Below are 16,482 nucleotides of genomic sequence, written 5' to 3' on the forward strand. Positions count from 1 at the left end.
TCCACAATCCATATTGCGGATTATGTCAAATAATGTAATGTAGTAAATAATTTCAACAATTTCATATTTTCCCTTACCACACATCTTTTTGTTATGTAAAAATTAGTTAGATTAGGTTTATTATTTAATTTTTAGTTAAATTAGACGAAAGGGCACGATCATAAGATCATGCCCTTTCCCCAAAGGGTGTCCATGGCAGTATATAAGCCAGGAACCCCATTTGTAATCAACATCATCTGTAATTCATCTTTTTAATAAAATATTTATATATAAATTTCTGCGTATCATAAGTTCTCTGTTCCATTTGGTATCAGAGCGAGTCGCTCCTGGGCTCACTACAGCACAACTAACGGTTCTCTGACTACTCGCAACACCATTGTTTGCTACCGTCTATTGCATTAGTCCCTTGTTCCTTCTGCCCTCGAAGTCATCATCTCTGCAACCATCTGCCCAAGTTCAGCTCCTCTCGTCGGTCCACTGGCCCTGTCTGTTCCTCACACTTTTTTTTTCGTCAACCGTCCATCATTAGTATCAACCCTCATGCTGACTTACGTTGTTATCCCACTCACTTGTTCCGCACTAGTTTCCACGCATTGTCACTTGTTCACACCCACCATCGACCCATAGCCATCCGTTAAAGACTGCGGTGATATTCGCGATATTTTTTTGAACAGTCAAAGGGTTCCGTCAGCCAACGTGACTGTTTGGATAGTAATATATAATATATATAATATATAGTTATATCATTAATTTATATATATGTTTTATATATATATATATATATATATTACATAACTTAATCTAATTATATTATATTATATATATATATATATATATATATATAACGTCAATTTAATTAATTAATTAATTTTTTTTTTTTTTTAAATTTTAAGCTGGCAGATAAATATACGCCGCCACAAACTCGCTCAATGTCGACAATGACAATGGCGGATTTCCAAAAAAAATTGGTTGACGCAGAGCATAAGATAAATAACAACCACGACGAGGTCAGTAAAAGATTAAATGAATTCCAGATCAAGCTTGGGGAGCAAGCTGACGAAATCAAAAGTCTTCACGATACGACAAACCGAATAGAAACAAAGATGGAAAATCAACATGTCCAAACAGAAGTACATATCAGAGATGCCGTAACAATGCTGAAACTTCTGTGTAAAAAGATGAATTGTACACCCGAACAACTACTAAAAGAAAATGAAGAGAATCAAGAACACATCTCATCAGATTCAACAAAGTCCACTGACTCTCATGAAAAAGTTGAATCCCCAAGGAAATCAGCGACACCCCACCAAGAAGTGAGTAGCACAACTTTTACAAACAAGCAACTCTGGGATAACATTACCAATCAACACCCTTTTTTCGCTCAACCATTAGCAACATACCAGCGAAGGGAAAAAGTCGAGATGCCTAAATTCGATGGAAACGAAAAAAACAGTGTTGCATGGATAAATAAGGCAGAAGAATACTTTGAGATATATGACATCAATGACGATGACAAAAAGCTCAGGCATGCATCCATGAAAATGGAGGGAGAAGCATATAACTGATATATGTGGTGGAAAAAGACAACACACATCATTAGCTGGAGGAAATTTAAAGATGCATTCTTTAAAAGATTCCAAGGTGTAAAAGAAGAAGAGTTCTTTTCAAAACTCATCAAATTACGACAAAAAGGAAGTGTGGACGAATACACTCAAGAATGGGAGACCTTAGTAACACGAGTACCTGGGTTATCAGAATCTCGTCTAATTCAGTCATACATCTTGGGACTCAAAACCCACTTACAAGTAGAACTTGAGATGCATGACATTTCATCAATAGAAGTAGCAAGACAAAAAGCAAAAACAGTCGAAAAAAAATTCGAACAAATATTTTGGTCAAAATCCGAAAAAACATATTCAAGACGAAGAACACCTCAGTATGCAGACGCAAAAAATACAAGATATGTTCCACCACATCGTCGTGAAGATGAAAAATCTAATGTGGAAGCGCAAAGGATAAAGGAGGGTAAATGCAAGCGTTGTGGTGAGAAGTGGGACCCCAAACATAGGTGTGCTAAAGGAAAAGAACCAAAGAACCTATATAATTGTGAAGCAACCAATGATTCAAACAGTGAAGATTCTGACATTGAAGAAACAGAAGATGCCCCAGAATTCTCACCAGAATTAGATGACGAAAGTATTCCGCAAGTATCATTATCAGCTATGACAGGTATATCACAACCTCAGACTTTAAAGTTAAAAGGACACATAAAGAAGAACAACGTGGTGGTTCTCATTGACTCTGGTAGCACACACAATTTTTTGGATGCAACCATGGCAAAGAGACTCAATATTTTTTCATTTCCCTTACCAAACATGAAGGTGATGGTAGCTAACGGTAAGAAGATAGAAAAGGTGGGGAATGCCATAAGGTTAAATTGCAGATTCAAGACTTCAGTTTAGAGTCTCCGTTTTTCATAGTACCATTAGGAGGAGTAGATGTAGTCTTAGGTATTCAGTGGTTACGAACTTTAGGTACTTATGCCGCCAACCACCAAGTACAATTTATAAAATTCAAATGGGGAGGTCAAAAGTACAAATTACACGGATTCCAAGCACCAGAAAATCAAATTGTATCATCATCACAGATGATGAAGATGATTCGAAAAGGAGCACCCGCTTATGTAGTACAATGTCATCAGTTAGAAATGTTATCTGCAAATATGACCAATGAAGAGTCACCAGAGATACAAGATCTAATTAGGAAACATGAAAAAGTATTTCAAGACCTACCTATGAAGATGCCACCTAATAGGGAAATTGAGCATACAATAGAAGTCAAGGCATGATCAGACCTGGTCAACATCAAGCCATACCGATATCCACATCACCAAAAAACAGAAATTGAGAAATTAATCCAAGACCTCTTAAAGTGTGGAATCATCTCAAAAAGTAAAAGTCCTTACGCTGCTCCAGTGGTGTTGGTAAGGAAAAAAGATGGGTCATTCAGGCTATGTATTGACTATAGGGGATTAAACAAAATAACAATTAAAAACAAGTTTCCAATCCCCTTTATCGACGAAATGTTGGATGAGCTACATGGCGCAAGGTATTTCTCAAAATTGGACTTAAGATCAGGCTACTATCAAATTAGAATCAGACTAGAGGACATACCAAAAACGACATTCCGAACACACGAAGGTCACTATGAATTTAAAGTAATGCCGTTTGGATTAACCAATGCACCAGCAACGTTTCAAGCAACTATGAACGAATTATTTCGCCCACATCTTAGAAAGTTTGTATTAGTATTCTTTGACGATATTCTAATTTACAGTAAAACTTGGAAGGAGCACTTGCAACATTTGGACAAAGTTCTTACACTACTTAAAGAACACCAATTTTACGCAAAAAAATCCAAATGCACCTTCGGAAAGGAAGAAGTAGAATACCTTGGACACATTATATCCCATGAAGGTGTAAAGGTGGACCCTAACAAAATCAAGGCTATAAAAGAATGGACCAAACCTGCTAATATATCAAAGCTAAGAGGGTTCTTAGGTTTGACTGGATATTACCGAAGATTTATTAAAAACTATGCACATATAACTGCACCTCTAACAAATCTTTTAAAGAAGAATTCGTTTCTATGGGATGAGGAAGCAAGAAGGTGTTTTGAAAAATTAAAGGAAATTATGTCTAATGCTCCTGTATTAGCAACACTAGATTTTTCTAAACCATTTATCATTGAGTGTGATGCTTCTGGATTCGCTATAGGTGCAGTATTAATGCAACAAGGACAGCCAATAGCTTTTGAAAGTAGGAAGCTCAACAAAAGAGAACGCCTCAAATCCACATACAACAAAGAAATGCTCGCTATCATGCACGCACTAGCTAAGTGGAGGCAATATCTTTTGGGAAGTAAGTTTTCTATTCGAACAGACCATAACAGTCTCCAACATCTCCTTCAACAAAAAACACTTTCCGAAGAACAACAAAAATGGATTGAAAAAATTGCCGCTTTTGACTTGGAAATACTACATAAAAGAGGTAAAGACAATGTAGTAGCAGATGCCTTATCTAGGAAAGATGAAGAACCAACACTACTTGCAATTTCGGTTGTTGTCCCTGAGTGGCTTAACGAAATTCGAAGTGAGTATGCCAAGGATCCAAAAATAATGGCAATAATCAATAACCTTCCCAACAATTCAAAATTTGAGTGGAAGAATGATATCCTATGGTATAAGGGAAGAATCTATCTAAATACAAATTCCAAGTTTAAGTTTAAAATACTCAAGGAATTACATGACTCATTGTCCGCTGGACATGTAGGATTCTTTAAGACTTATTACAATGCACGTCAATCCTTCTTTTGGAAGGGAATGAATCGTGATATTCAGAAGTATGTAGCAGAATGTGACACATGTCAAAGGAATAAAAGCGAAAATATTACGACACCAGGATTACTTCACCCCTTAAACATTCCAAATCAGAAATGGGAGGAAATCTCGATGGACTTTATTGAAGGATTACTAGTATCTGAAGGCAAGGACAAGATTTTCGTAGTAGTCGACAGACTCACCAAATATGCTCACTTTATGGCAATAAAGAAGTCATACTCAGCAAAAGAAATCGCTGAAATATTTTGCAAAAATATATACAAGTTACACGGTTTTCCGAAAGTCATTGTGAGTGATAGAGATGCCAAGTTCAAAGGTAATTTCTGGAAGGAATTATTCAGCCATATAGGAACTTACCTAAATATGAGTTCCGCTTATCACCCTCAAACAGATGGCCAAACAGAGGTTGTCAATAAATGTTTGGAGGCCTACCTACGTTGCTACGCTACAGAAAAACAAAATAAATGGGCTCAATGGCTACATCTTGCTGAGTGGTGGTATAATTCCACTTATCATACATCAGCAAAAATGACGCCATTTCAAGCTCTATATGAGTATGAACCTCCGAAATGGAAGGATCTAGCTATTGTCCAGACAAATCTACCCGCTGTTAAAGATCAACTAGAAGAAACCCAACAAATCGTCCAAATATTAAAAGAAAGCCTGAATAATGTAAGGAATCGTATGAAGCAACAAGCAGACCGTAACGAAACCGAAAGAGAGTTTGAAGTTGGAGAATGGGTATTTGTTAAGCTCCAACCATACAAGCAATTATCCTTAAAACAAAAAGCAAAAAACAAATTGGCACCAAAATTTTATGGACCTTATCAGATCAACAAAAAGATTAGCCAAGTTGCGTATGGTTTAAGCCTTCCAGAGACAAGTCGTGTTCACAACGTCTTCCACGTATCTTGCCTTAAAAGGGCACTAGGTAACAATCAAACAGCGTAAACAACACTTCCATCCTTAGATGATGAGGGAAGAGTCATTTTAGAACCATAAGGTATTTTATCTACTAGAGAAAGAGAGCTTCGATATCGTACTATCAAGGAATATCTGATCAAGTGGAAGGACTTACCCGAAGAAGAAGCTTCTTGGGAGAATGAAGCATTTTGTCAACAACATCCGTCATTACGTATGCTTTGAGGACAAAACATTCTTTCGAGAGGAAGGCAATGTTATGTAAAAATTAGTTAGATTAGGTTTATTATTTAATTTTTAGTTAAATTAGACGAAAGGGCACGATCATAAGATCATGCCCTTTCCCCAAAGGGTGTCCATGGCAGTATATAAGCCAGGAACCCCATTTGTAATCAACATCATCTGTAATTCATCTTTTTAATAAAATATAAATTTCTGCGTATCATAAGTTCTCTGTTCCACTTTTACATCAGACTCCTACGAGTGGGTAACCTGCTTCCACACAATCTACCCCTTCATGCTGTTTTGTGTAGAAAAAACATATTTAAATCAAAATAACCTCCAGGATCCTGTTCATCTTATGCTGTTTTTGGACATTCAATAATGCATACCATCTGTTCTAAATGTTGTCAAATCCTTTAATACTTTTAAGTTTTCCCACCTCCTCATGAGTGATATTTCTTTAAAGCAATTTCCAGGATGAAAATTGCTTGCTGCAAGGAGAATCCATCCTTTTCCCAGTGCCTAACTTGCTGTAAATTGTAATAGCCAGATCTCCTATTCAAGAACTTTACTGACAGCCCCTCATAATGGCTACCGAATTACCATTCATGTAATTAGACCCTCTGCATAATCTTGTGACTGGGTCAGCAGTTTGTAGCCCATAGTTTGTGGGTTGGCCATTGTATTATAATGTAGTATCGTGTATCGTAACAGCTACTGAAAGACACTAATGTAACTAGAATCAATTTCATTGTGAGTGCGTTCATGGCTCTGAATGTGTATTGTGTTCATACGTGTCTATAGTTGCCTATGTGCTCCTTCATATGGGTCAGAGCATGCAGGAACCTGGCCCTGTGAAAGATTTGGTCAAGTATAAGACTGCAGACTTGTAAGGCAAAGTTTGAGAAGTATGCAATAGCTCTTGGAGTTGTGGTGAATGAAGTGACCATTAAGATGAGAGGGAGAGGGCAGGGCTTCCAAATTTGTGATATCAATGAATTGTGAATGTCTATTTTTTGCATGGTGCCTATTGTACATTTGACATTTTAACTCCTTGAAGATCTTGAAGAATCCGTAATGTGCAAACTTTCTGGAAAATGGGTTGCAGATTTTCTGAGTTAAGCTATTTCTATATTTCAGTTGAACAGGCCTTTAATTTCAGGCAGGGTTGATCTCTTGATCCATTTTTTTTGTTTTTCTTTATGTTTTAAATTTCCACATCACCTCTTCTGAAGGTGTGGTTCTGGTTTTCCTTTGTATCAAGGTTTCTTTGACTCTCTGCATCTTTGAAAAATCCAATATGATATAATGTGTGCACATTGGAATTCCCTCTGTATTGGGTTGTCAATATCTTGGTCAACTGAAATTGCTGCCAATGGAGACTTCCTTGCAGTGTGGAAATGCTGCCAGTGGCACTATCTTAAGTGGAGCCTCCTCATTTTGGATTTCTCCAAAACACACCCATTCCAAAACGTACTCTTGACATTAGCTTTCTGCAGTTTGAGTCTTTTCATCGCTAAATGAAGAGAAATTATAAATATCTAAAAATTCCACAGGTGTCACACCTGTTACAGTATAAAAAGACAAGTAACTAGGGAAATGAAATCTGTCGAGTCTTTGTTGAGAAACCATGGCAGAGATTGCATCTTTGATGAAAAAAGGGCCTTATGCACCTAATAGAAATGGAAACAAATAATGACGTTGATACCCTGAAAGGTAAGCTAATTCCCTTGTGTGCAATTAACAATCAGCATGATATTTATCTACCCATTACCTAAATGTATCACATCATAACATCACAAGTACTGGATATGTATAATATGTTAGAATATCTTCCTGTTGCTCCCGAAGTTCCTCCCCAGCATAACTGTAGTAGCCTGTAGCAGCAGCAGCACCATATCTGTGGCTGCTAGCAGTCTGTAATGGTTGGTGAAGGGCGCATCAGTGTTTAAAGATCTAACATTGAAGGCACATACATTCATGCACCAGCCATAAATAGAAGTGTTATTTCTGTCTTCAGTTCAGTTCTAAATTAATTAGTTCAGTTCAGTGCAGTTCTAAAATTAGAGTGCATGGCAGATGAGGCTTCTGTTGAATTTGGTAGCTATGGTCAGTCTTCATAATCAAGTTTTAGCCTTCCAAATATACAAGAAATGATGAATATATATGTGGATTCCAAGTTGTCTTCAAAAGAAGAAAGAATGAATTTAAAATTTTGAATTTTTGCCTCCAATTGTAAGGTTGGTTTCAAGTCCAACCAAGTGAAGGGACACACCAATTCGGTTCATTCAACATCTATATATTGGCATTCGTCCTCTCCATTTGGGCGTCGATTTGGATCACTTCTGTTCACATGTGGGGGATGAAAGGACAAAATCTGAAGAAGATGTTATGTAAAAAATTATTTAGTGTAATTAAGACGAAAGGGCACGATCATAAGATCATGCCCTTTCCCGAAAAGATACCCATGGCAGTATATAAGCCAGGGACCTTCTTTGTAAAAAAACATCATTCAGTTCATTAATAATATATATATATATATATATATATATAGATCATAGTTATTCTCTCCATCTAGTATCAGAGCGAGTTCGCTCCTTGGGGTGTACAGTGCGCTGATTGGCATTGGTTCCGGTTCTTCTGTTCGTCCTGTCCACCACCACCGACTATGGCTGTGCTTCCGTTCGAGCATCACCGTTGTGTTGTCGACCCTACACCTTGTCCGTTTGTTCTGTCCGTCCACCGTCCATCAATCGTAAACCTTCTCCGCCTGTCCTTGCTGTCTTCTGTGTATCCCGAACAACCGTCATCCAAACACCCGGGTCAACAAATCGAGCTCCACAGTCCAAACTCTTCTCCACCTGCCATGCTAAACACTGCGTCATTACATTGGTATTCATAAAATCATATCATATCATATATAGATCGTTATATATATATCAACATAACATATGTTTTGATTAATTAATCATATAATTATTAATTATATAATCATTTTGTATAATTATAATTATATAAATTAATTAATAACATATTTAAAAAGGAGAGGAATATATATATAGTATAAAAGAAAAATTAGGTTTAAGTTAAGGAAGAAGATTAAGCTGGATAAGTATACTCCACCACATACCTGATCAATGTCTTCATCAATGTCGCTGACTTATTTTAACAAAAAATCGATAGATCTTGAGACTAAGGTCAAAAGACATGTCGAAAAAATCTAGGAACTCCAGGATACAACAAAGATAATAGAGAATCAATGCGAGAAAAACCATAACGAATTTAAAAAAGATCATGCAATACTTTCAAATAATGTGGATAAAAATCATAATGCAGCATCAATAGCTTATGATCGAGCAATGGCGATCTTGAGTCTTGACCTGTATTTGTAACAAGTTGAAGATTACACTTGATCAAATATCCCATAATAATGAAGCTATTCAATAGCCAAATTCTTCAGATACATCAAATCATCAGACTTGCATCAAAACCCTGAGTCTCCAAAATAATCTTCCATGCCCAATCAACAAAATAGTAATACGAATTTTTAAAATATGTAGCTCTGGAATCAATAACCAAATATGCAACTTGCAAATTAATACCCCTTCTTCACCCCACCAGTTGCTACATATCAACAAAGAGCAAAACTTGAGCTCTCCAAATTTGATGGTACCCAGAAATGCAGTGTCGCATGGTTCAATAAAGCAAAAGAATATTTTGAGATTTACGGTATTGACAATGATGGTGAAAATATCAGACTGTTGATTTCTGGTAGCGTCGGATGTGGTATAACTCTCAAATTTTGCAAGGAGGCTTAGACACATGCATTCTCCAATACTCTGAAATCGTTTTGGGAAATTCCACCTGGAGACAGTTTTATTAAAATAATCAATTATTTTTAATGGGTCTCTAAGTCTAAACTTGGGAAATTAAAATAATTGATGGGTATTAATCTAAACTGTGGGTGAAACTTCTAGAATGAGGCGAAGATCAAGTCAGTATGATCCTAGCCGTTGATTAGGATCTAATCTGGGCCATTGATTGATCAACAAGAGGATTATAAAAGAAGGCTTGATGGGCACTTGGAGAACACATCGAGAGTTGATCAGTCAGATCGAATTGTTGAGGCTAGAGCAGCGCAGTGATTTTGTGGTCATCACGTAGAGAAGGTAGAGATAATTTTTGGTTGGAGAATCTTCTCTTGAGCCAAGAATACACAACAAAGAGGCAGAGAAAGACGTAGAGGAGGCAGCGCATTGCCCAGTGAGGGTGACATAGTGCCACAAAGGGCTGACACAGAGCAGCGCAATGTATTTAGTGCAGAAGTTCGAAATTTCGCTGGGAGCTCGATGTTTTGAGTCGGGAGGGTTGAAGTCTTGGCTCCTGAGAGAAAATTGATCTAGTAGAGGAAGTGACGCAGTTCCTCAGAGGCAGTGACACAGGCCCACACAGTGATTGTGTAAGGACAACACAGAGGTGGTCGGGGAATTGTTGTTTCAATTGCTGGATCAACCGGGACTTGCAGTGTAGAGTGAGGTAATCTCACTAATTTCTTCTGCCAAGTGATATTCTCTGTACTGGATAGCCAACAAGGCATCCAAAGTTTGTATTTAGAAATAACTATTGCTTAATAATAAAAACCCTCAGAACTGCTGCATCGGTTTTCCCGCATTAGGTTTTTCCAGGGACTTTTGTCCAAAAATAATGGTGTCATTTTGTTGTATATTTTTCTTGTTCAGTTTCTTGTTTTGGCATATTATTTTAAGTAGTGAATGCTGCAGTTGTATTTACTTCGATATTTACTGTAGAATACAGTAAATAACTTGTATGGATTAATAAGTAGGAGAAGTAACATTAGTTTGTTGCAGCAGGGATTCTAATTTTAGGATTTTTCACATGGTATCAGAGCTGTAGGTGAAGCAAGAAGAATAGAGCCAGAAGACCCAACGTTGAAGGAAGAATAGAATTTGAAATTCCTGTAGAGGCAACAGTTCGAATCCGCGGAGGGATTACGCAGTCCAGACGGAGGGCAAAGATTTCCGAGGTAAGTCTTTCTCTGAGTGAGTTGACAGAGAGGTAAGATTTCCAGATCGAAGTTTTCCAGCATTAGAGGGAGCAACGCAACATATCTAGCGAAGATGGTTTTTTTTTCTCTGGTGGGACGCGTTTTCTGCAGGCAGTTGCGGGCAGAAAAGACATCAGAGGGAAGAGTTAGACACGGTTGAGGGAATTTCTTCTTTAGAGAATTCCTAGCCAAGGAATTTGAATTCTCACGAGCTGAGCAGCAGCAAGGGGCAATTAGATCTACTGACTCCAACTAAGAGTGCGTAGGCTAGCTCAGCAGCAACGCAGAGGAGAGGAGAGGTCATTCAACTTTCTATTTGGTAGAGATGGCGGCCAGTGGACTGAGAGATCAGGACAGGTTGGATGGGGCATCCAACTATGTGATTAAGAAGGCAAGGATGTCGTGCCTTTTGGATGAGCATTTTCTCAAAGTCTATGTCAGTGGCGTGGTGGCTGAGCCTGCGGATCTAGATCCGCTCAAGAAGTACAAGGGAGATATGGCAAAGATGAAAATAATGATGCTCAACGGAGTGGAGGATCATAAAGTCTGTCACATAGTTGGTAGAAACACTGCCAAGGAGATGTAGGATGCATTGTTGACGCTGTATCAAGGATCTTTCGAGCAGCGGAAGATGTACTTGGAGCAGAAGATGAGATCTCTGTAGACGCAGAAGGGGGAACACATTGATCTGTTCCTCACGAAGCTTCAAGCGACCCGAGATGAGTTAGCAGTTGTGGGGTCAACACCTCAATGTTTCAAGAGGGTTAGACTGGCCCTAAACTTAGTCTCAAAGGAGTGGCAAGTCTTTGTCTAGAGCATCCTAGGCAGGGCGACTTTGCCAAGCTGGGATGAAATGTTGGCAGTTCTTAAGCAAGAGGAGTTGAGAAGGGACTTGGTCAAGTGTAACTTGATGGAAGCATCAGTAGTGGGTCGAAGCCCAAAGAGGAGGATGAGAATGCAACCCTTGCATCCAAGGGGTAGCAGGAGCAGCGGAAGCGGTAGAAGGACGTTTCAAAGATTAAATGCTTCAGGTGTAGTGAAATGGGTCATTAACAACACAGTGTCCTCTCAGGAAGAAGCACAAAGATGAGAAGCATGATCTGAAAGCTGCACCCGCGAAGATCGAGGAGGAGGAGTTTTCCATGACAACCGAGATACCTCCAGGAGGAAGGTGGGCTAATTTATAGTTGTAGTTCGAAAAAGCTACAGATGGGCAAGATCCATGAGGAGTCCACCTCTTGGATCAATAGCTTGCTATGGAAGCCCAGATCAATAGTAGCAGGATGGATTAAGTGTCAGATGATGCAAATGAGGTTGAAGTGACAGTTGCAGTGGCTAGGAATGCTAGAGACTGAGAAATGTAGAGTAGAGTTGGCAACAATGCAGTTGGCACAGAGCAGAGGTCAGCAGCAACGCAGAGACTTCAGAGGATCAGCGCAAAGACTAGCAGTAGTCAGAACTTCAACAACATATGTATTATGCTGAACAATAGTTCAGTAATTTTGGATGTTTTTCCATTGCTGATGCAGTAGAAGCAACACTAGGAGAAGGTTGCAGCGCAGACGCAGTTGGCATTGGCAGTGCCAGCAACAACACAAATGCAAAATTGAGAGGGAGTTGCAGTACGGATGCAACTCTGACAGTGGCAGGGTCAGCACAGTACAAATGCAACATTTGCGCAGAAGTTGGTGGATAGGATGTCAAACATCAACAACACAGAAGGAGATGTTATAGAATAGGTTGATGCTTCAGCAGGCTGCATTGTTATAACACATTCCTCGCTAAGAGGGGGTGTTGATTTCTGGTAGCATCGAATGTGCTCTAAGTCTCAAATTTTGCATGGAGGCTTAGACACATGCATTCTCTAATACCCAGAATTCGTTTTGGGAAATTCCACCCGCAAAGAGTTTTATTAAAATAATTAATTATTTTTAATGGGTCCCTAAGTATAAACTTAGGAAATTAAAATAATTAATGGGTATTAATCTAAACTGTGGGTGAAACTTCTAGAAGGAGGCGAAGATCAAGTCAATATGATCCTAGCCATTGATTAGGATTTAATCTGGGTTGTTGATTGATCAACGAGAGGATTATAAGAGAAGGCTTGATGGGCACTTGGAGAACACACCGAGAGTTGATCAGTCAGATCGAATTGCTGAGGCTAGAGCAACACAGTGATTTTGTGGTGATCACGCAGAGAGGGGCAGAGATAGTTTTTTGGTTGGAGAATCTTCTCCTAAGCCAAGAATACGCAACAAAGAGGCAGAGAAAGACGTAGAGGAGGCAACACAATGCCCAATGAGGGTGACATAGAGCCACGAAGGGCTCACACAGAGCAGCGCAATGTCTTCAGTGCAGAAGTTCGAAATTTAGTTGGGAGTTTAATGTTCTGTGTCGTGAGGGTCGAAGTCGAGGCTCCTGAGAGAAAATCGATCCAGTAGAGGAACGGACGCAGTTCCTCAGAGGCAGTGGCACAGGCCCACGCAGTGATTACATAGGGACAACAAAGAGGTAGCCAGGGACTCATTCTTTCAGTTGCCGGATTAGCCGAGACTTGCAGTGTAGAGTGAGATAATCTCACTTATTTCTTATGCCGAGTGATATTTTTTGTACTGGATAGCCAACAAGGCATCCATAGTTTGTATTCAGAAATAACTATTGCTTAATAATAAAAACCCTCAGAACTGCTGCATTGGTTTTCCTGCATTGGGTTTTTCTAGGGACTTTTTATTAGGGGATTTTTGAGGTCTAAAATGGGCCTCGTAAGGAAATTATAAAATAATAGTGGAAATAATAAAATAAGATTAGATGACATCATCAAATTTTAGAGGGCAAAAAGAAAAAACTATTTTTTCAACTTATCTCCCTATTGGTTTACTTAAATTTCGAGCGAAAACACTCGTTGGATGCATAATTTGATTCCTCATGCAAGGAGTACCCATGTTTCATACTTTCGATGGACCCTGCTACATGAAAACTGAGAAATAGATTAAAAACTTGATTTCAATAACGTTTTTTCATGTATTTCTCATTTTTCGTGTAACAGGGTCCATCAAAAGTATGCAACATGGGTACTCTTTGGATGAGGAATTAACTTTTGCATCCAACGAGTACTCCCACTCAAAATTAGAGTAAAACCATAGGGAGATAATTTGAAAATACGAGTTGAAAAAGTAGTTTTATTATTTTATTATTTTTTAATCTTTTTACCTTTTTACTCCAAAAATGGTGAATCATCCACCATGGTTGACATCATCATCTTGAATCCTATTGGTTCTTATAAAGTTTATTTTGGTTGTACATTTTTCTTAGGAGGCCCATTTTAGACCTCAAAAGTCCCCTAATGGTCCAAAAATAATGGTGTCATTGTGTTGTATATTTTTCCTGTTCAGTTTCTTGTTTCGCCATATTATTTTAAGTAGTGAATGCTGCAATTATATTTACTTCTATATTTACCGTAGAACATAGTAAATAGCTTGTATGGATTATCAAGTAGGAGAAGTAACATCAGTTTGCTGTAGTATGGATTTCGGGTTTAGGAATTTTCACACAAACATGCATCTATGCAAATGGAAGACGAAGCATATAATTGGTATATGTGGTGGAAAAAGACGACACTTGATATTAATTGGAAGAAATTCAAAAATGCATTCTTTAAGAGGTTCCAAGGTGTCAATGAAGAAGAATTCTTCTCAGAACTCACTAGCCTGCAACAAAACGAAGATGTGGATGCATACACTAGAGAATGGGAAACTTTAGCTACACGAGTACCTGAATTATTAGAAACTCGTTTCATTCAATCATACATAACGGGATTTAAGCCCCATCTCTAGGTTGAGCTTGAGCTTCATGACATCATTTCTATAGAAGAAGCAAGACAAAAAGCCAAAGCTGCTGAAAAGAAGCACGAAAATATGTAGTGGCTAAAACTTGAAAGAGTATATTTGAGACGAAGATTTTCGCAAACTACGAACACGGATAATACAAAATATTCTCCACCACATCTTTGTGAAGGAGAAAAAACTGATGTGGAAATGCAATGAATGTAAGAAGGTAAGTGCAAACATTGTGGCAAAAAATGGGACCCTAAACATAGATGTCCTAAGGGAAAAGAAATCAAGAACCTGTATACATGTGAAGCAACCAATGATTTAGACAGTGAAGAATCAGACGTAGAAGAAATTGAAGATTCTCCACAATTTTCTCCAAAACTAAATAACGAGAATATTCCGCAAGTGTCATTATCGGCCATGACAGGTATATCTTAGCCCCAGACATTAAAGTTAAAAGGACATATCAAAAAGAGCAACGTAATGGTTCTAATCGATATCGGTAACACCCACAACTTTTTGGACTCAACTATGGTGAAAAGGCTCAACATTTTCACGTTTCCTATGCCCAACATGAAGGTTATGGTAGCTAACGGTAAGAAAATTGAAAAAGTAGGGAAATGCCATAAAGTCAAATTACATATTCAAGACTATAATCTAGAATCTCCGTTCTACATTATACCATTAGGAGGAGTGGATGTGGTCCTAGGTATCCAATGGCTACAAACCCTAGGCACTTACTCTGCCAACCATCAAAAACAATTTATAAAATTGAAATGGGAAGGGAAAAAATACAAGTTATATGGGTTCTATCCCCCTGAGAATCAAACTGTATCATCATCCCAGATGATGAAAATGATCCATAAGGGAGCACCTACTTATTTAGTGCAGTGTCATCAATTAGAAATGCTAACTTCAAATCTAGTTAATGAAGAGTCACCTGAAGTTCAAGAACTAATTCAAAAGCATGAAAAAGTGTTCCAAGACCTTCCAATGAAGATGCCTCCTAAAAGAGAAATCGAGCACACAATCAAAGTCAAATCAGGATCAAATCCTGTCAACATCAAACTGTATCGATAGTCACATCATCGAAAAACAGAAATTGAGAGGTTAGTCCAGGATTTTTTAAAATGTGGTATTGTCACAAAAGGTAGAAGTCCATATGCTACTCCAATTGTATTAGTTTGAAAAAAAGATGGATCGTTTAGACTATGCATAGACTACCGAGGGCTAAACAAGATAGCGATTAAGAACAAATTTCTAATTCCTTTCATCGATGAGATGTTGGATGAATTACATGGAGCCAAATACTTTTCAAAATTAGATTTGAGATCAAGGTACTACCAAATAAGGATAAGGTTGGAAGACAGCAAAAACTGCATTTCGTACACATGAAGGTCACTATGAGTTTAAAGTAATGCCTTTTGGTCCAACTAATGCTCCAACAACATTCCAAGCTACCATGAATGAGATATTCCGTCCATATCTAAGTTTGTGTTAGTGTCTTCGATGATATTCTAATTTATAGTAAAACTTGGAAGGACCACCTACAACATTTAGAGCAAGTTCCCACCATATTAGAAGAACATTAGTTCTATGCAAAGATGTCCAAGTGTACCTTCGGAAAAGAAGAAGTAGAGTACCTCAGACACATAATATCCAAGGAAGGAGTAAAAGTAGATCCTAATAAGATCAAGGCTATAAAAGAATGGGCCAAACCAATTAACATCTCCAAGTTAAGAGGATTCTTAGGGTTGAACGGGTACTATCTATGGTTTATTAAAAACTATGCCCATGTAACCACACCCTTAACGAACCTTTTAAAGAAGAACTTATTTCGATGGGTTGATGACGCAGAAAAGTGTTTTGAAGATTTGATGAAAATTATGTCTAATGGCACCTGTATTGTCAACTCTAGACTTTTCAACACCATTTGTAATTGAATGTGACTCTTCAGGTTTTGGCATTGTAGAAGTATTAATGCAGGATGGTCACCAAATCGTGTTTGAAAGCAGGTAGCTCAACAAAAAAGAATGTCTCAAGTC

The 16,482-nt window shown here is 38.1% G+C and overlaps 1 protein-coding gene across 1 annotated transcript in view; it reads left to right on the top strand.

The window, feature by feature from the left end:
• Nucleotides 1-16,482, top strand: part of EMB2730 (Ribonuclease II/R family protein) — a 230,898-nt gene that overhangs the window by 178,373 nt on the left and 36,043 nt on the right. The gene's annotated exons all lie outside the window — the stretch shown is intronic.

This window comes from Pinus tabuliformis, chromosome 3_1 (assembly GCF_031772625.1).
Source record: "Pinus tabuliformis cultivar Carrire ecotype Pingquan chromosome 3_1, CPIR1, whole genome shotgun sequence".
Classification (NCBI taxonomy): Eukaryota; Viridiplantae; Streptophyta; class Pinopsida; order Pinales; family Pinaceae; genus Pinus; species Pinus tabuliformis.